Raw genomic sequence first — 19,820 nt, 5'->3', positions numbered from 1 at the left:
CTGTTTAACCTGTTGGTCGGCGACTTGGAGAAATCATAAGGGTAAAGTAGAGAAAATATTTTAGATGTTATTCCAGCGATCAGATAGTCTCCTGGCTTGTAATAATGAAAGCTCTTATTTTCTTCTTTTGCCAGCTTCAATGGACATTTCAGCATCAGCATCGTGGCACAAGGAAATTGGGACAGGAGCAGAAGCAGAAGTAGCTGCTTTCCCAGCAGCAACATTTGACATCTACTGTATGGATGGAGATCCTTCTCAGAGCTCTCCTGCTGGCACAGATTTGGATCTTAAAGCTCACAAAAGAGCACGATTGTAATGAAGATGGTCCAGTTTGGCTCCAGATTTGGAAGAGGAAACTGGAATCTTACACTAGCACAAGCCCAGCCTAATTCTCCTATGCCCTCTGCTCTCAGAAAGAGCAGGAATAGTTTCAGATCATATGTCCAGGATTTCTATATCCTGTTTTTATCACATTACTTTAAAAGTCAAGGTAGTAATGAAAATCTCATATAAGATTTTTTTTTCCAAAATAGAATAACCATGATTTTAATAATTAGAAGGGGAATTGGGAATGACTGTTGCAACAGAGGTGCGTTGTTGAAAAACAAACAGTTTTGCATCACTCAAGGGCATAGATTTAGTTTAAAAGTTTGGAAGGGAACAATTTATGGAAGTTTGATTGCTTTTTAGTCTTGGAACATATGGTTGAGATTCTAAAAATTGTCATGTGTTAAAATAATTGAACACTTTTCACTAGCTGTCTATAGAAATTCTCAGTCATCCAGGTCATGGTTGTTCCAAAGGTGCTTTTAAAAAAGGCAATTTGCAGTTCTTTGAAGAAGTTTTGCTTCTCATCCAAGAAGCTTCTTTAGTTCTGACTGAATGGTGGTGGATGGAAGGATTTATATGACAACAAGTGCTCAACGGGAACCTTTCTGAATTCAAGGATGAAATCACATGAACGAAAGGACTGTTTTCCATTGGAGGAAGCACCTCACTGGCCTCCAAATGGTGCTCAGAGGCAGATTATTGTACTAGATGAGTGGATGGAACCCGAGTCCCATGATGGTTTTGTCAGGGTTCCAAGTAACATCCCCAACCAAGTAAGACTTCGAGGCAAACAATTCCTCAAAGATCCATTTTATTAGAGATGTCATATTGGCACATCTGGGAAAACCAGAAGTTTCTGGGATTTCCCCACCAAAAGAAAGTCAAAGTCCCTTCCCCTGCATCCACATGTCCATCATATGATCCAATCAATGCACTGTCCCAACTGGAGATGCCTCCCAGTCACGCCACTCCAGGTGCAGGCTGAACATCCTTGACTCTCAGAGAAAGAATTTTTGTTATGGCTAAATAACTCTACCAACTCCATGCAAACCCCCTCCCACTTTCCCACAGCACTAAGTGTGGCAGTCCTGAAGATCCAAAAAGAAAAAGGGCCTCCAGGGCTGATAGGTTTCATTTCCACTCTCATCCTCCTAAAGGGCAGAGAAAGTTGGAGAGGAAGTTTCTTTCACTTCATCTTAAGAGCCCATAGGTTAACCTTACAAGGTAAACCAGATTAAGAAGTAGATGTCAGGTTTGAAGTATGCTTATGCTGTGGCAACCATTATCACTTCTCAGCTTGCCAAAGAATGTGGGGGAGGGGGGAAAGAGAAGGGTGTGATGGAAGGTTTTTGCCAAGACCAGAGACTTTTTCTCATAACAATACAATGACACTTGATGGGACAATATGACTTGCACTAATCGGTGGAGGGAGAAATCTGTACTGTGGTTGTGTGCAGGAATTAGATCTGGTTTTGCCTTCATCAGTGCAATATGATGTACTCAATAAAGTTTTGCATTCAGATATTGGAATGTCTCAAATGTGCTTCGTTTGATTGGGTTCATCAGTCAGAATGTTGGCAGTAGATTTTGCAGAAACCAACGACTACTTTTATTAGAATGGTTGCAGTAATAGAATCTCACAAGAGTAGCATGGTGGCCTAGAGGTGGAGCTCTCACCCACAACCAGGAGGCTGTGAGTTTGATCCTAGATAGTGGCAGATATTTCTCTCCCTGGATGCACAGAGAAAATATCTGCTCTGAGCTTCACATAGGCATCAGGAAGGGCATCCAACCAGTAAATGCTCAGATCCATTCAGTCGACCTGACTCCACCCTGATGCAAGGGATTAAAAAGTTGTTAAAGGAAAAAAAAGCAATAGAGGCTCAGAAGACTAGATGCCCTTCCACTCCTTGGTCTTCTACATTCACGTGTCAGTTAGTGGTCCAAAAGGACCAAATAGTACTCTGTATTGTAGGGAAACTTTGAAGGTTCTGTAAGGAGATGAGAAATTGCACCCAGGAGGTGGTAAAATGGTCTGAGGGGAGGTATAAGGGGAATGGGAGACAAGAATGATTTGTGTATTTGTGATAGTGATGAATATCCATAGCTCAGGTGTAAGGTTAAGGGTGGAGGTTCCTTCCCCGAGCTTGTGGGTTGGTTTCTGAACATTTTATTACCAGGCTAGGTAACATCTTCAATGGAATTTAGGGGATGGGGATGTCAGTGTTGTCAGAGTCTGTAGCTATCCAGCCAGCACAGAAATAAATAATTGAACAGGATTCATTTATAGAAGAATTGTTTTATATACAATAATATAAAACATGATGCATGTATACAATATCCATGCAGCTCTTCCAATGTGGTAGAGAGAAAAAGTAGAAGGACAAGGACAAGAACAAGAAGCAAGGAACTTCAAGCAAAGACGAACAAATTCTTATATACACATAACAGTTAAACTAAACCATACCCAGGCTTGAAGCCGTCTCACATGGCTTACAACAAATCCTGAGTCTCAGTAACCAAACAGTTTCCATTGGCTGACTTGTTGTTATGGCTATTCCAGTTCATAAATTCTTATACACTGACAAGTGTCACTGTTCTTCTGTTATTGATATGGTATTGAGTACGTTGTGTGTTTCTTCAATTTAGGAGCATTTGATGATGAAGAAGATGTCATCTTCGGTATGGCCTGTCCAGAGTAGGAATAGCATTTAGACTTTTATAATGTTTCACAGTGCTTTATAGCCCTCTCTAAGTGGTTTATAGAATCAGCATATTGTCCCCAACAATCTGCACCCTCATTTTACCGACTGTGGAAGGATGGAAGGCTGAGTCAACCTTAAGCAGGTCAGAATTTTGGTTGGATGGTGAGCCGTTGCATGACTGCTTCTGCTATTAGGCCTAAAGGAAAACTGAAAAGCCACATCTACTGCAAACCTACCCACATGGACCAGGTCCTCAGCTTTGCAAGCAACCACCACACACAAAAGAAGCTGTGTCCAGACCCTCTTCATAAGAGCCAGGACATACTGCAGCACTACAACACTAAGAAAACTGGAAGAGAAATGGCTGCTTGATGTCTTTCTCTGCAACGGCTGTCCAAAAAACTTTGTATTCCAATACACAGCACCCAAACCACAATGCACCACACAGCCTGCCACCACATAAAAATTAACCCTACCCGAGACTTCCGGTTTGCTTCCTGCCGATGAAAGAAGGTCTCGTTTTTGGACCACCAGCCCTGCTGCCTGTTAGAGCCGCTTAGATCCAAAGAAGCGGCTCGGAAGTTCCCAAATCTAAAGGATTTGTGGAAGAGAGTGGGCGAGGAGCATGTTGAGCCCCTGTGAGCCCCCAGACAGCTGTTACTGGGGAGGAAACAGGCGCAGCTCCCTTTCAGCTCGCCGAGACTCCAGACGGCGTGGGACGAGTCTGCCCAGCGCAGAGCAAGTCGGCAGGAGCAACCTTTCCATCTAAACAAAATTAATTTAAAAAACCAGGAGGAAACAATAACTTGAACCTCGAAACCTCGAAAAAGCAAGTATTATTATTCCTGTGATTCAAAGTAGAAGCGTGAGTGAGTGAAAGTGGCTTGAAAAATGGCGCCCGGCTTCAGCGTTAACAAGCTGAAAGTGAGAGTGGATTAGCAATGTTACTTCAACTAGCTACAAAGTTGTGCTGTCTGTAACAAGGAGGAAAAGGAAAAAAAGGAAATTTTTTTTAAAAATAAACCTGATCTTGCTTCAATTTTAATCTTATCCCCAATTTGATTAAACCTGGGGGAATTTCTTAGAGGACTCTGTGGTGGTGGAAAAGGAAAAAGGATCTCCTTTTTTAGAAAAGCTAATCTACGTGGCAGAATGGCTTCCAAGCCTAAACAGGAAGGGAAGGCGGCAGGGAGGGGATCCCCCACACGCAAATCTGAACAGCAGCCTCCCAGCCAGCAGAGCCAGAAAAAAGAGTTTGATTTTGAAAGTTTAAAGGATTTTATTACTCAGGCTCTGGATGAGAAATTTCAAAAGTCACAACAGGAAATTAAGCAGGAGATTAATGAAATTAAAGAGGTGGTGCAAGAGAAATATGATAAGGTGACTAATAAATTAATGACTGTGGTGTCTGGTCTGTCAGAAGCAATTATCAGAACGGATGCTAAGCTGGAAGAATTTAAATCAGAAATGAATGTTAAAATGAAGGACACTGACTATAAAATTTCTGATGCTGATAATAAAATGCAGAGAGTTGAAAACGAAATTACAATGATGCAGTTCAGGTCCATGGAATTCGCCATAAGGCTTAGAGGTATAAAAGAGAACGATAGACAAGACTTGAGACAGATTTGTGCTGATGCTCTGGCTGTGCTGTTAAAAATTAATCCTGAAGAGATTTTTTACAAAATGGATAAAATTTACAGAGTGAATTCGTGGGTGGCCAGACAAAGACAACTGCCTAGAGTTGTGGTGATATATTTTACAGATAGAAGAATGAGAAATGATATTTTGCAAAAGTCTTTTCTCTCTGCTGTGCAAGTGGAGGGAACTCAGATTGGAGTCTATAAAGAACTACCACCCAAGATGTTAAAAGATAGAAAAGATTTTGGATTTTTAGTGAATGAATTAAAAAAATAACAAATTCCATTTCGGTGGGACGCTCCAACTGGCATAATTTTGAGGTATAATGGAGAAAGATATCGATTAAACACTGTTGAGAAGGCAGAACAATTTTATTCTAATGTTTTTAAAGAGAGTTCACCATCCCCACGTACATCTACTGTGTTGGAGATAAAGGAGAGTGATAAGGAGAAGCAACTTCAGCAAGAGATGGAAGAGCAGCTTAAGCAGGTGGAACCAGAGGCAGTGGAAATGCAGGGTGCTACAGGAGGTTTTCTGGAGGAGCCCCTGCTAGATCCCTCTCTGATTCTGACTACAAGAGACGTGGCTTTGGACCTAGTCCGGATGGCTGAAGCTAAAGACCAGCGCGTAACTCGAGCAATTTCTAAGCAACTTAAAGAAAAGCAACAACAGGAAAGGCTCAAGCCACAACAATACAAGAAGGGAGTTAAGAGTACTACACAAGAATGTGAAGCCATGGGGGGAGCAAAGTCGAAGACTTCGGAAGATATTCGGCAATTCTGCTCGTCGCTTCAAAAAAGTCTACATGACGATTAAGTTTTTATCTTGGAATGTGAATGGATTAAATTCACCACAGAAAAGGAAGAAATTATTCACATATTTGAGGCAATTTAATAATGATATAATTTGCCTACAAGAAACTCATGTTAGAACACAAGATCAAAAATATTTGATAAATTCAAAATTAGGAACACATTTTATAGCTTCAAATCTGGAAAAAAAGAATGGTGTGGTTATTTATATAAATAAAAGACTGTCAGCTAAAATTATAGAAGCAGATGAAGGTGGTAGGTTTATAGCAATTGAACTGCATACAGTAAGTGGCCAAATTCTAGTGATCGGAATCTATGCTCCTAATCAACAACAGGATCATTTCTACAAAACTTTGCATTCCAAAATATTGCAATGGGACTATAGATCTATTTTAATCATGGGATATTGGAATGGAGTAATTGACTCTAAAATAGATAAAAAGAGTTTGGCAAAGTCAAGGATTAGACTACCACAGACTTTTTTTGATATGAAAGAAGATTTGGAATTAAAAGATATTTGGAGGATACATAACCCAAAAGAATTGGACTTTACTTTTTTCTCAGATAGACACAGATCTTTTTCTAGGATTGACTTTATTTTATTATCAGCTGATTTACTTATTAAGACAAAAAGAACAAAGATCTTTCCAAGAACTCTAACCGACCATAGCCCAGTATGGTTAGAAATTGAGATGGAAAAGACTGAGAGAAGATCATGGAGATTAAATGAAAACTTGTTTAGATATGAAAAAAATATAACAGAACTTAAAAAGCAGATGAAAGAATTTTTTGAAATAAATTTGAATAAGGGTACCCCTATTGAAATCGTGTGGGATGCGAGTAAAGCGTATATGAGAGGGGTACTCATTCATATGAACTCTAAACATAAATTGAATCGACAAAAGAAAAGATCTGAAATGGAAGCAGAAATAAAGAACAAAGAACAGTTACTTATAAAAAACCCAACAGATGAAAGAATACGTGGTGCTATAAAACTTCTGAAAGATCAATTTCAAATGCTTATGGCGGAACAAACAGCAACAAATTTACAATATGCGAAACATAATACATTTTGTAATGCTAACAAACCGGGCAGATGGTTGGCTTATACACTAAGGAAGAAGCAGAGTATACGGACTATTGATAGTATTGATATTGGAGGGAAGGAAATTTCTCAACAAAAATTAATTAAAGAAGTTTTTATAGACTATTATACTAAATTATATGCTAAAGATGACACGCAGAATGGACTTATAGAAAAGTATTTAGAAAATAAAAGAGTTACAAAAATTACCAATCAACAAAAGGAGAGAATGAATTATCCTATAACAGCTGAGGAGATTATCGCCGCAATTAAACAATTGAAAACAGCTAAAGCTCCTGGAACGGATGGTTTAACGGCGGTGTACTACAAAACTTTGCAAGCAGAAATGGTCGAACATCTTAGAGACTTATTTTGTAACATACAACAAGGGGGTAAAATACCCCCATCATGGAAAACAGCTTATATTTCTTTGATACCGAAAGAGCAAACAGGTGCTAAAAAACCTGAGAATTTTAGACCAATATCTCTTCTGAACAATGACTATAAAATATTTGCAAAAGTATTAGCCAACAGGTTGATGCCAGTTATTCAAGAGGTGATTCATGGTGACCAAGCGGGATTTATAGAAGGCAGATACATGAAGGACAATGTAAGGCAAGTTATAGATTTATTGGAATATCTTGAGAAGAATAAACAGATCCCTGCAGTGCTGGTTTTCTTGGATGCGGAGAAGGCCTTTGACAGAGTGGATTGGAATTTTCTATTAAAGACTTTAAAAAAGATGGACTTTGGGGATCAATTTATACAGGCGGTTTCAGCAATTTGTCAAGAACAAAAGGCACAGATTATTATTATTAATGGAAGTTTGACAACAGATTTTAATATTGAGAAAGGAACAAGACAAGGTTGTCCGTTATCCCCACTGTTATTTATTTTAACACTAGAAGTCTTGCTGAATACAATAAGGGACTCGAGTACCTTGAAAGGAATAGTGATAAGGCAAGAGGATTACAGAATAAGGGCATTTGCAGATGATCTGGTTGTTACCCTAACACAGCCGATGGAATAAATAATCCAGATGAAAGACATTATAAAAGACTATGGTATAGTATCAGGATTTAAACTGAACCAGAAAAAAACTAAGATGATAGTTAAAAATATGACACAAGATCGAAAACACGAACTTGAAAGGAGGGCAGGTTTTGAGATTGTACCAAAGATTAAATATCTAGGAGTTCAGGTTGCAGAATCAAATATGAAATTGTTTCAAAATAATTATGAGGTGTTGTGGCGAGATGTACAGAAAGTTATGGAGACTTGGAAAAAACTGCAGCTGTCTTTACTTGGAAGAATAGCAGCAGTTAAGATGAACATTTTGCCAAGATTTCTTTTTTTGTTTCAAATGATTCCGGTGCTTAAAAGTGATAAACAATTGAAAGAATGGCAAAGTGGTCTGAATAAGTTTGTCTGGAACGAGAAAAAACCGAGAGTGAAATTGAAAATTATGCAAGATGTTCCAGAAAGGGGAGGTCTTAAACTTCCAAACCTACAATTATATTATGAAGCAGCAGCTTTGACTCAAGCAAGTGATTGGTTTGGAAGGAAAAAGACTGGAATATTGAATATAGAAAGCTTTGATCTTGAATTTGGCTGGCATGCTTACTTATTTTATGAAAACAAAGTGGATAAAGTATTTAAAAGCCATATTCTCGGCCAGTCCACCCAATTGAACTGGAAACAAGCCAACACCAGAACGGAATAAAGCAGTTGCAATCCTTTAATTAGGTTCAGCACAGCAAACACAGGCAGGAGAAAGGCACAAGCCGGAAACAAGGTTTAAAGTTAGCGCTACACGCAATCGCAGTGTAGCGCCTTTTATAGATCTACTAGGGACGATGAAACCTTGAGCTAAATTTTTGTCGATATATTGTCGTAACTCGGATAATTCTTGTTGGGTCATGGAATACATTCGAGGTTTCGGTAACTTAGCCCCAGGCACCAACTCGATAGCACAATCCGTAGTCCGATGGGGGGGGGGTAGTACTTTGCATTCCTCTTCACTAAACACGGCTGAAAGGTCTTGGTAAACAATAGGAAAGTCCGGTGTAAGCAACACCTCTGTGGAGGCACAGCTATTGTCCTGTCCCTCATTCGACTGTCCCACTGAAGAAGCAAGGGACGGGACAGCAGGTCCCACAGGGATTCTAAGCTTATGATAACCTCCCTCCCACCAGATGTGAGGTTGCCATTTATCTAACCATGTGAGACCCAGAATAACGGGCTCTATCATTTTTTCAACCACAATAAACTGGATGGACTGGATGTTCACCTATCACCAACAACACTTGTTCAGTTACGTGGTTAGCAGGCGCCCCCCCCAATAATGACCCATCAATCTGTTCGAACTTCACAGGAACTTTTAGCTTTTTTATCTGTAGGCCCAGAGCATCCACCACACTTCTCCGCACCAGACAACGGGTACATCCAGTGTCTATTAAAGCACCATACTGAAAACCCGTTGTGCTTCGGGGATTCCTCAGCACCACAGGTATGACAAAAGGGAACACAGTTTTGCTCATCATAGGGTCCTCCGGCTCGTCGTCATCACTGTCCCCCGACACCACCGGGAATCTCCCCGCCACAGTGGTTGGTGTAATATCACGAGCCTGATGGTCTACGACAGACTTTGGTCCTTGAAGTGCTTGCGTACGTTCTTGTGGCTGCCGTGGTCGGCCTCTGGTCACTACCCCCGTAGCCGGCTTTTGGGCCTGTACTCGTAACGGAGGTACAGGGCATTCAGCCACTCTGTGTCCTATCTGATTGCAGCGAAAACAACGAAACGCCGGTCGCTGAGACCTTTCAGGTAGGACGCTGCTGGGCAGAGGTACTTGAACCCGTGTGGTTGGCGGCTTTTCTGAGGCCCTCTCCATGGGAACCCGTCTCTGTCCCACACTAACTTCCGACCGAGGCCTAAACTCCCGGAGTGTAATGTCCAGTTCAATAGCGGCTTTAAACCAAACAGCCAGGCGCGGAGCCAGGCCTCGGTACGCACAGGCTTGACGTAACTCACGATCCAGCCCCATCCGAAATTGCTGGACTAGCATCCGTTCGGGCCAGTCCCTTAAGTGACTAGCAATTTTCCGGAAATCACGTACATAGTCCTTTGCAGGAACACCCCGCTGTTTGAGGGCTACAAGATCTCCTTCCGCAATTTGTACACTGGAGTCATCCTCAAAAGCAGACCTGAGAGCTTCCAAGAACCTACCCACGTCCACCAGTTCTCTAGCATGGTTGCGATGTAACCCCGCCACCCAGTCTGCTGCATCGCCGGTTAACACAGCCGTAATGGCTACCACCATGGCCCATTGTGATGGATACCAGTGACCATACTGGTCTAGATGACTAACCACCTGGCTTAAGAACAACGCCACACGGTCTGGGCTCCCGTCAAAGGTGGCTTGCAGTGCAGGAGGGCCCCAGATTGGGGGTGGTGCCCACATCCCAGGAACCGGGATCCATGCTGGGGGTGGTACAGGCGGTCTGTTCTCCCCATCTCTCCTCAGGTCTCCAACGGGCCTCCGTTCCCCCACAGGACGTTGTGCCCACCTTCCAGCTCCTACCTCTCTTCTGGTCGATGGCTGTTCGGAGCCCCTGGTGCTATCCTCCCTCTTAGGCAGGTGGTAGTCCCGGTCTTCAAATTGGCCCTTTCCTTTTCCTGTTTCCTGTTCCCTTCGGAATTTGGGGCTAGCGATGCGAAACCGAGCCTCTGGCCTGGAAAGGCCCTCATCCTGCCAAGACTTGCCTTGTAACGACTCTGCCCCAGCGGCCCAGGGTTGCCAAGACGGGGCATCCCGGAAACTCCCTTCTCCAAACCGATCTCTTATGGCATCCATAGCACTGGATTCAGGCCCTGTAGTATCATAGCCCCACTCTGCCTCTTTGTCATCTGTCCAACGTCTCTCCCGCCAACCTCTAAATGACGGACCCAACGGGGGGGTAGATGGCCATTGGGGCCCGGTATGAGTAGAACTAGGCCACCAGCTCCCACTGGAAACCTGTCCCAAAGGGTCTAGCCCTTGACTCTGCGCACCAGCCGTCTCCACACAGTCCTCCTCACGTGCCTGGCACAGCTTGGGTCTGACCACCGGTTGATGAGGGGTTGCTGTTTGTAGCTTCTCCTCTTCCACAACCACCTCCTCCACGTCAGCCTCTAGAGGAACCTCCAACTCCAAATCACCCAGTGCCGTCCCTTCTGCCATCACTGACAGCCTTTCTCGCCGGACCGCAGCTAGGGAACGTAGGCAGTTGAAATTGGTGAGTGGGGGAGCGCTAACTTTCTCTTGGCCAGTCCACCCAACTGCACTGGAAACAAGCCAACACCAGAATGGAATAAAGCAGTTGCAATCCTTTAATTAGGTTCAGCACAGCAAACACAGGCAGGAGAAAGGCACAAGCCGGAAACAAGGTTTAAAGTTAGCGCTACACGCAATCGCAGTGTAGCGCCTGTTATATACGCAGCAATAAATCAAGTGGCAATTAAACAGTTAACATCACCCCTCCTTCCCCTAGCAGGCCGGTAGGAGGAGCACAATAAATCAATTAGCAATTAAACAGTCAACATCATCCCTCCTTCCTCTAGCTGGCCTGTAGGAGGAGCGCGCCTCTGTTACAGCACAAGGCAGCGTCATCTGCAAACTCCATGCCCCCCCTATCTCCGATGAAAGAGTTTGCTTCGTTTTGTGCGCGGGTGGTAAAGACTTCTCAAACAGCTGATGACACACCCCCGGAGAGTCCAGCAGCTTGCCCCCTCCTCGTCGTCCTCCCCAGTGATGGCGAGACCCAACCAAGGCTCGACACATATACTTAGAGACTCTTTGATGAGAGTTTGGAAGAAGCACCGATTCAAATGGGATTACAAAATACCGCTATGGCTGGATCTTGGTCATATTATGTGGAATACAAATATAATGTCACTCGGGGGGGGGTTTATATAAAGAAGTTCTTTTTACAGATGTGGGCAGATGGCAACTGAAGCCATTAGAAACACTGTTGGACAAAGGGATTAACTTAACTTGGTTACAGTATAATCAACTTCAACTGAGATGAAAAGAGGACCAAAAAATTGGTATAATGCTGCATGAGGAAGAATTGGTTAGACATATAAAAGAGAAAGGTCCAATGCATATTAAAAGGCTTTATAATGTTTTGTTAGAAAGGGATTCAGAAACTGAATTGGTTAAAGTTTGCATGATTAAGTGGGCACAAAATTTTGCAGAACCAGTGATGTTGGAAACATGGGAAAAAATTTGGGTTCAGAATGTTAAATTCACACAGTCGCAGAATTTGAAGGAAAATTTTTATAAAATGTTTTATAGATGGCATTTAGATCCTAAGAAATTGTCGTGTATGTATCCTAATGTTCAACCAAAATGTTGGAGATGTGACTGCTCAGATGCTACATATTATCATGTGTGATGGACTTGTAAGAAAGTGAAGGCTTTTTGGATAAAAATTTGGTGGGTTATGCAGAATGTTTTGAAGAAAAAAATTCAATTTTCTCCACAATTGTTTTTATTGGGTATAGTTAAGGGTTTTACATTGGATGAAACAAAGTTGATATTGTATATGATAACAGCAGCGAGATTACTGATAGGTCAATACTGGAAAAATGAAGTTATGCCCACTATTGAAGAATGGACTTTGAAGATGGCCAGGTTTGCAGAGATGGCGAAGATTTCAGCATATCTAAAAGATCGCTCACAAGAGACTTATGAATGGGAGTGGAAAAAGTGGATAGATTATGTGCAGAACAAATATCAAACTAGGAAGTATCAGATAGTTTTTAACTGAAAGTATTATACAAAGATAGAAATATTTGAATTTTGTGAAGATGAAAAATATATAGGGGGTGGAGGGGTTCAAGTTTTATAAAAAGGGGATTTTGATGTGGATTATATTCTGTGGAAGTCTGGGGGGGAGGGGTGGGTTAGGGGGGGTTAGGGAGGGTTAGGGAGGTTAGGGAGGGTTGGGAGGGTTGGGGGGGGAAATGGGGAGAAAATGTAATTGTAAAACTTTTCCAATAAAAAAAAAACTAACCCTACCCCACACAAAAGAGTTCACAAATGAAAGTCAGAATTCTCCAATCTCTATGAATAGCAACAGCCCAAAACTCAGAGCGACACTCCATCAGGAATTATCCAGAACCAAAGACAAGATACAGAAAGAAGAAAGAAACAATGAAATTTACAAAATCAACTGAAACAATTGCAACCAATTCTAGTGGGACAAACATCACATCAATTAAAAAACAGGATCCATGAACCCTGGCTGGCAGTCAAACACCATGACCTCAAATCCCTAATCTCTACCCACACTGACACCAAACAGTACCAGTTCGATTGGAGCAATAAAAGAATCATCGGCCATGCTACCACCTGCCATGCTCATGAGTTCATCAAAGTCCACAAGGAATTCCATTAACAGAACATCAACCTACAACCAGCATACAAACCCCTCAGAATTCAAATCAACTGCATAGTCAACCACAGATAGCAGCTACCTTCAACTAACCAACACAAGGTTCCCAACCAGAACATAGGGAGTTTGTTTTCGCCCTCCTGGAGGCTTGAGGAAAGTCTCTGGAGCCCAGGGAGGGCAAAAACATCTCCCCCACCATGGTGCAGGAGGCTGACTATGCCACTCCCACCATGGCCAGCAACCGGGCAGAGAACCCCTTGCTAAAATTTTTGAAACCCACCTGTGCCCTCACGTGACATGACCTCACCATCACAAGACCTACTGACCACACAAAGCCCTTATAAACTGGCATTGACATGCTGAAGGTGTTACCTCACCTGGTAAATGAAATGTTCAGATACCAACCCACAAGGATTATGTATTTTTCTAATACTACCTCTACTTCTTAAAGAATGATTTCATTTACATAATGGTTTCTGAATGTTTGCTTAAAGACCATCCCTTGGTTCTCTACAGATGTACAGATAATAAATTATTCTGTTTGTGTATGGAAGGACTGCAAACATTGGACAAGACTAGAGGAACGTTGTTCTCCTTTTCCCTCTGAATGAATTGGCAGTTCTATGAGAGGGCCACCACTATTTGTGGGGTCATCCATGGTGGTGCATACTCTTATGAAGCAGAGTATCAGGACGAGATATTTCTGGTGCTCATCCGGAGCATTTATAGCCCTCTTTGTGTGACTCATGTCCCATAGTCAGTGTATGAATGATAGCATTAATGTTGCTCTTTTGCCCCATTGGGAATGCGGAGTTGGAAGGATGAGGTTGGGATAAATGGGGCTTCTTAAAGAAATCAGCCCTCAAGAATTGGAGGAGAGAGTAGACAGGGTCATCCAATTGTAGCTCCTTCTAGTTTTTCATCATCAGATGCTCCTTGGTATTCATGTCAGGTCTCAGGATAATAATGAAGCATTTGGGGATAAAAATGCAGCCCATTAAACCCAGGCTGGAGGCCAGGATGGAGAAGATCTGCACGGCCACCATGTATTTCCCCTTGGTACTCAGGTAAGTGGGGACAAAGGAGATCCAAACACTGCAGAAAACCAGCATGCTGAAAGTGATCCACTTGGCTTCGTTGAAGGTCCCTGGGAGTTTTCTGGCTAGAAAAGCCACTATGAAGCAGATGGTAGCTAGAAATCCCATGTAGCCAAGGGCACTGTAGAACATGGCAACTGAGCCTTCATTACACTGCAGGATGATCTGTCCTGGTTGGGAATGCAGGTCAGAGTCAGCAAATGGGGGAGCGTTTCCCAGCCATATAAGGCAGGTGACTATCTGAACTCCAGAGCAGGACAATACAATGGAATTGGACAGACTTTTCCCCAGCTGTTTCCTCATCCTGCTGCCTGGTTTTGTGGCCAGAAATGCCAGCACCACCATGACAGTCTTGGCCAGTAAGGAAGACACGGCAACTGAGAAAACAGTGCTGAAGGTGGTTTGTCGAAGAAGGCAGGTCACTGTGTTGGGGCAGCCAATGAATAGAAGGGAGGTCAAAAATGAAAGCAGGAGGGAGATCAGAAGAATGTAGGTGAGGTCCCGGTTGTTGGCTTTGACCAAGGGAGTTTCTCGGTATTTAATGAAGATTCCCAGAACAAAGGCAGTAGTTATGGATAAGGCAATGGCAAAGAGAGCCAGGATGAGATCCAAATTTTCTTTATAGGACAAGTAAGTTATAACTTTAGGGATACATTGATCTCGCTTCTCATTGGAATATTGATCATCTGGGCACTTTTCACAATGGGCTGCATCTGAAAAACATTATCCAGCATGTATTTTTTTTCTGGATCTTTAGGATTATGACAAATGCAACTAAAGTCAATTACTACTACAATACATAAAAAAAATATTTTTATGTTATTTTCACACAGAAGAAGAAGTGTTAGCCAAAAATATTATTTTGCACAGAAATGGACAGACTGACCCTGGAACTTAAAGATAAGGATGAATCAGAGTATTATGAAATCTGGAACAAATTTTACTATTGGCTGGAAAGAAGGAGAAATGCTGGGATATAGGACTATTGACGAGTAAAATGTTTGGAAGTTTTTATGCTAATTTATGATGATATGACTGAATTAGATATTGAAATAATCTATATGGATGAAAGAATATACATATTTCAGATGTGATAATTAGTGTAAGTAAGTGTATTACTTATATGACAAAATTTGATGAAAATGTTTAAACCGGAGATGTCAAGCTATGTCCATTGTTTTTAACTTGTATTATAAATAAAAAAACTTTTTATATATTAAAAAAAAGAAATGCATGTTTTTCTTGTTTTATAGAATTTTGCTAGAAAATGGATCTAAAATTAGAAGGAAAGAAAACAGTTTTAGAAAATCTTAGCCAGAAAAACAAGATTGAATATTGATTGCATCCTCAATTTCACCCCCACCCCCGAGCTACCTACCTTCTTGCACAGAAAATGTTCCTTCCATACACAGGGAACAGTCATAGCAGCAAATTGGTGCTCCCTCTCTCACAAGCTTGGCAGATCCTGGGTAACAACTTTCTGAACATCTAGAAGAGGGCATCACCTAAGCATAAAAAAAAAAACCCAGTTAGAAGAGTTTATTTCAATTAACTGGATTCTGGAAGCTAAGAGGTACAGTATATTGTTCTGACCTAGGCTTCCCAAGAGCATGAAAGAGACTCCTTGTCCAAACAAAAAACCCTTTTTATTAATTTACTGTGAATTCCTTTTATTCACATCCAGCAAAGACTTTCAAGGGAGAATTTCACAGACCTTATCTGTCTTGGAGAGCTGCCAGGCTGATATCTTTAAAATTTGGCAAGAAGTCTCAGAGAGTCACGAACCAATTAAGTGAACTAACTGTCTCCTGCAAACTCCACTCCCCTTTCACTCCTCTTTATTCCCTATGGGAGGGGCCATTCACTGTCCACCTGTGGCTTTACTCCTGAGTCGACCCTTGTTTCTTAGCTGTTCCCTTCTCCTGGCAGCTCTGCGCATGGGCACACTGGGAACAGGCTCCAGCTATTCCTCTGCCCCACTGATGTCTGACTCTGAAGGCAGCTGACAATTGTCAGATGGCCTTGGCCCCATCTCTGTCTCTAATGCAGAGCACTCATCAGAGCCTTCCCCAGACTCCAGGACTGGCCCATGTTCCTCCCCATTCTCCTCACTGTCTGAGTCTGCCATCAGTTCTGCTGGCTGCTGGTGGGCCACAACATAAATGGAACAAACTTAGCCATGGTATAGTGTCATGGCAGTTACTGATGGAGACCTCAATCCCCCTTTCTTTCTAATTATTGGAGCTACCATCTAACATGGACCTTTATGGAAAAGAATTCTGATCATGAATGAATGAAATGATAGGAATTCTCTTTATCAATCTCTATTTGCAATCCTAAAACATAGGTTTCCTCTGTCTAGTTGTTCAAATCAATATGGGACAGTGCTCATCTCTATTTGTTAGCCCAGAGAGCAAACATTGTCCAAAGATGTTTCTGTGATCATGTGGCCAGCATGACTATACACAGGAGGTGCACCGAACGGTGTTACATTCCCACTTAAGTGGTACCTATTTATCTACTCACATTTGCATGCTTTCAAACTGCTGGATGGGCAGGAGTTGAGGTAAATAACTGTAGCTCAGTGCTCACACCCGGGCTGAGCCATTGCATCCCCTTTCTGAAACATACACTTTGCCTTGTTGTTCCAAAGATGCACTTTCAAGAGGCAACAGGATGTTCTGGTTTTTCTTTTGAAGACGTTTCGCTTCTCATCCAAGAAGCTTCTTGAGCTCTGACTGGATGGTAGGGAATGCTGAAGAAGCATCTCGGATGAGAAGCGAAACGTCTTCAAAAGAAAAACCAGAACGTTCAGTTGCTTCTTGAAAAAACACCTTTGGGGGGCGTGGTTATGGCCGTGGTGGTGTGAGGACGTTTTCTCCACTTCGCAGGGCATTTTACGGAAGATAAATGTGGATTAAAGTGTTTGAAATGCACTGATAAGGACCAAAATTTTATAAATTGTATCGGAAGAGCTACTGCCCAAGCAGACTGGACTTTGGAATCGGTAGGTCACCCTGAACGACTCAAATTTTGAAGCTTTTCATAGCGTGGGAAAGTGGAAGGAGCGAGGGGTGACCAGATAGGCAGTCGCGATTGCATATTTGGAGTAAATAGCTGTCTTTGTTCTCATTATTACTGCGATCTGTGTTTGTTTTTGCTGTGAGATAAAGGCACGGAACATCAAAGACTGGTGGAAGGGGTTTTTTTTTTTCTGTCTCTTGGAAGAATATGTGAACTTTAAGTTGATCTTTTGTTTGTGAAAGTGCCTGAGTTGAAGCGGCAAAACGTATTTCTGGGCAGTGCCTTCCAACGGATGTTAGCTTTTTTTTTTTTAGGGAAATTACATAAGCTGAATTGAGAACTATAAACTTTTATTGCTGGCCCTTTTGAGTGCAATAATAAGCTGTCTCAGCTTCAATATTGGATTGCTGTCCCTTAATCTTCATTACAGACCCTCTTGGCAAAAGTGGATAATTAAAACTTATTAAAAAATGGCGACCCAACAATCTTTAGAAATGCAACAAGTTGCTGTGGCCTTAACCAAAATTAGTGAAAAGATATCAGGACTGTCAGATAGTATGGATAATATGACATTGGAAATTAAAAGAATGAAGCAATAAATGAATGAAAATTTTGCAAAGCAAACAGCAGAAATGACAATAATTAAAGATGAAATTGAGCAGATTCATACACATGATGCAAAGATAGATCGGCAAATTGGAGAAATCTTTTTTAAAAATGAACAACAAGGTAAAAAAATTTGTCTTTTGGAAGAAGAAGCAAGGAAATATAATCTGGTTATTCGTGGAATTCAAGAAGAAAAAGTGGACAATTTAAAACAACGAGTTTTAAAATGGCTCAATGACTTGGATACACAAATCACATTTACAGCAACAAATCTGGCAAGTGTTTTTAGAATTGGGTTTAAAAGACAAAACGGCTTAAATAGAAATGTACTTGTCAGATTTGCAAATCTTAGTGACAAATTGGAAGTGATGGTGAAAGTGAGAGAGATGGGTGAAGCTTTGAAATTTGAGGAGAAAATTATTCAAGTCTTTCCGGATATATCAAGAGAAGAAAGGGCGTGGAGATTTTTTTTGAAACCAATCACAAAGGTTCTGAGAGACAATGGAATTAAATATAACTGGAGACCGCCACAGCAACTAAAATTTTTTTATAAAGGAAGAATGCAATTAATTACTTTGGAAACAGATGCAGTGTTATACTTACACGAACTTGGATTGATTGTAAAGTATGAGGACGTAACAGAGATAAAAGATCAAATGCTCAAGATGGGTGGAACATATGCAAAAACATCAACACCAGAAGAAAAAGGGGCTGCTGGAGGACAAGATCCTAAAGGACTAAAGCGGAAGGAAATCTCACCTGCGATGGTTGAACAAAAGAAAAGTCGTGATGATATAATGGGAGATGGAGCGGATAAGAAATTCAAGGATCTTGAAAAAGAATTGCAGGAAGCTGAGTGCGGGGAGAAATTACCACCCTTTTCTCTGAGAGATGAATTTAAGTAGACTACCCGAAAGAAGTGACCCGACCATTGGCACGTCCCCTCTCCCCCACTCTCTTTATAGAGGCGGAAACCAATTGAGGATGTGGGGGACGAATATTGTTTGTTATTCAATGTTTGATGTTTTTTTTGTCCTTTTTTGTTTTTGTTTTATTGTTTTTTTTCTTCTATGTTGAATGTTGTTTGGAATGTGGGAGATTGGTGCTGGGATCTGGGCACAGAAAGGAAGGGGAGGGGAAAGGATTAAAAAAGTTACAGTTTAAATGGGTTTAATAAAAATAATGACATGGAATGTGAAGGGTACAGGGAATCAGATCAAGAGAAGACGATTGGAACTTAAAATTAAAAGAGATTTACCAGATATATTATTTTTGCAAGAAACCCATCAGAAATCTGAAGACTCAAATAAAATGTACATAAAGGGTATGCAAATTTATGAAAAATCTTTTGGAACTTCAAAAGCTAGAGGAGTTGCTATATTGATATCAGATAGGGTATATTTTGAAAAAGAAAAAGTAATTGTGGATGAAGAAGGAAGATATTTAATAATTGTGGGAAATATTAATGAGGAAAAAGTGACACTGGTTAATTTATATTTACCAAATGAGAAGCAAAAAGAATTTCTTGAAAAAATAACTAAAATTTTGGAAATCGAAAGTGTAGGGAAAGTAATTGTGGCTGGGGATTTTAATTTAATTAGAGATAAAATAGATAGTACTAACCCCACTTGTTGTGGAGGAGCAAATAAAATGGGGACCTTAAATAAATGGATGTTTCAAAACGGCGTGGTGGATGTCTGGAGAGAAGTGAAAGGAACTGAAAGAGTGTACACTTTTTACTCTAAGATACATAATACATATTCAAGAATTGACTATATCTTAGTTTCTAAAGATTTGTTGAATAATGTGGATAAGATAGATGTGGGAATTTTTAAGGATTCTGATCATGCAGAAGTTACGATGGAAATAGATTTTAATTTTGAGAAAAAAGGAAGTTGTTGGAGATATGATGAAAAACTGTATAAAAATGAAGAGGATAAAAAATGGATATTTAAAAAATGGGAAGAATGCTGGAGATTGAATGATAATGGAGAGGTTAAATTCGAAATTGTTTGGGATGCGATGAAAGCAGTGTTTAGAGGGGAAAGTATCAAGTTATCAAGCAGAAAATATAAAAATTATA

General features: G+C 41.1%; 1 pseudogene across 1 annotated transcript; it reads left to right on the top strand.

The window, feature by feature from the left end:
* The first annotated feature begins 16,948 nt into the window (after window positions 1-16,948).
* Window positions 16,949-18,776, top strand: LOC148115657 (uncharacterized; annotated as a pseudogene). Its single transcript, XR_015732715.1, has one exon. The product of XR_015732715.1 is annotated as an uncharacterized LOC148115657 (transcript).
* Window positions 18,777-19,820: the final 1,044 nt, after the last annotated feature.

Source organism: Pantherophis guttatus, chromosome 2 (genome assembly GCF_059756535.1).
Source record: "Pantherophis guttatus breed Tessera chromosome 2, ASM5975653v1, whole genome shotgun sequence".
NCBI classification, from domain to species: Eukaryota; Metazoa; Chordata; class Lepidosauria; order Squamata; family Colubridae; genus Pantherophis; species Pantherophis guttatus.
The sequence above is the reverse complement of the archived record's forward strand: the minus strand, read 5'-3'. Positions and strand labels throughout refer to the sequence as shown.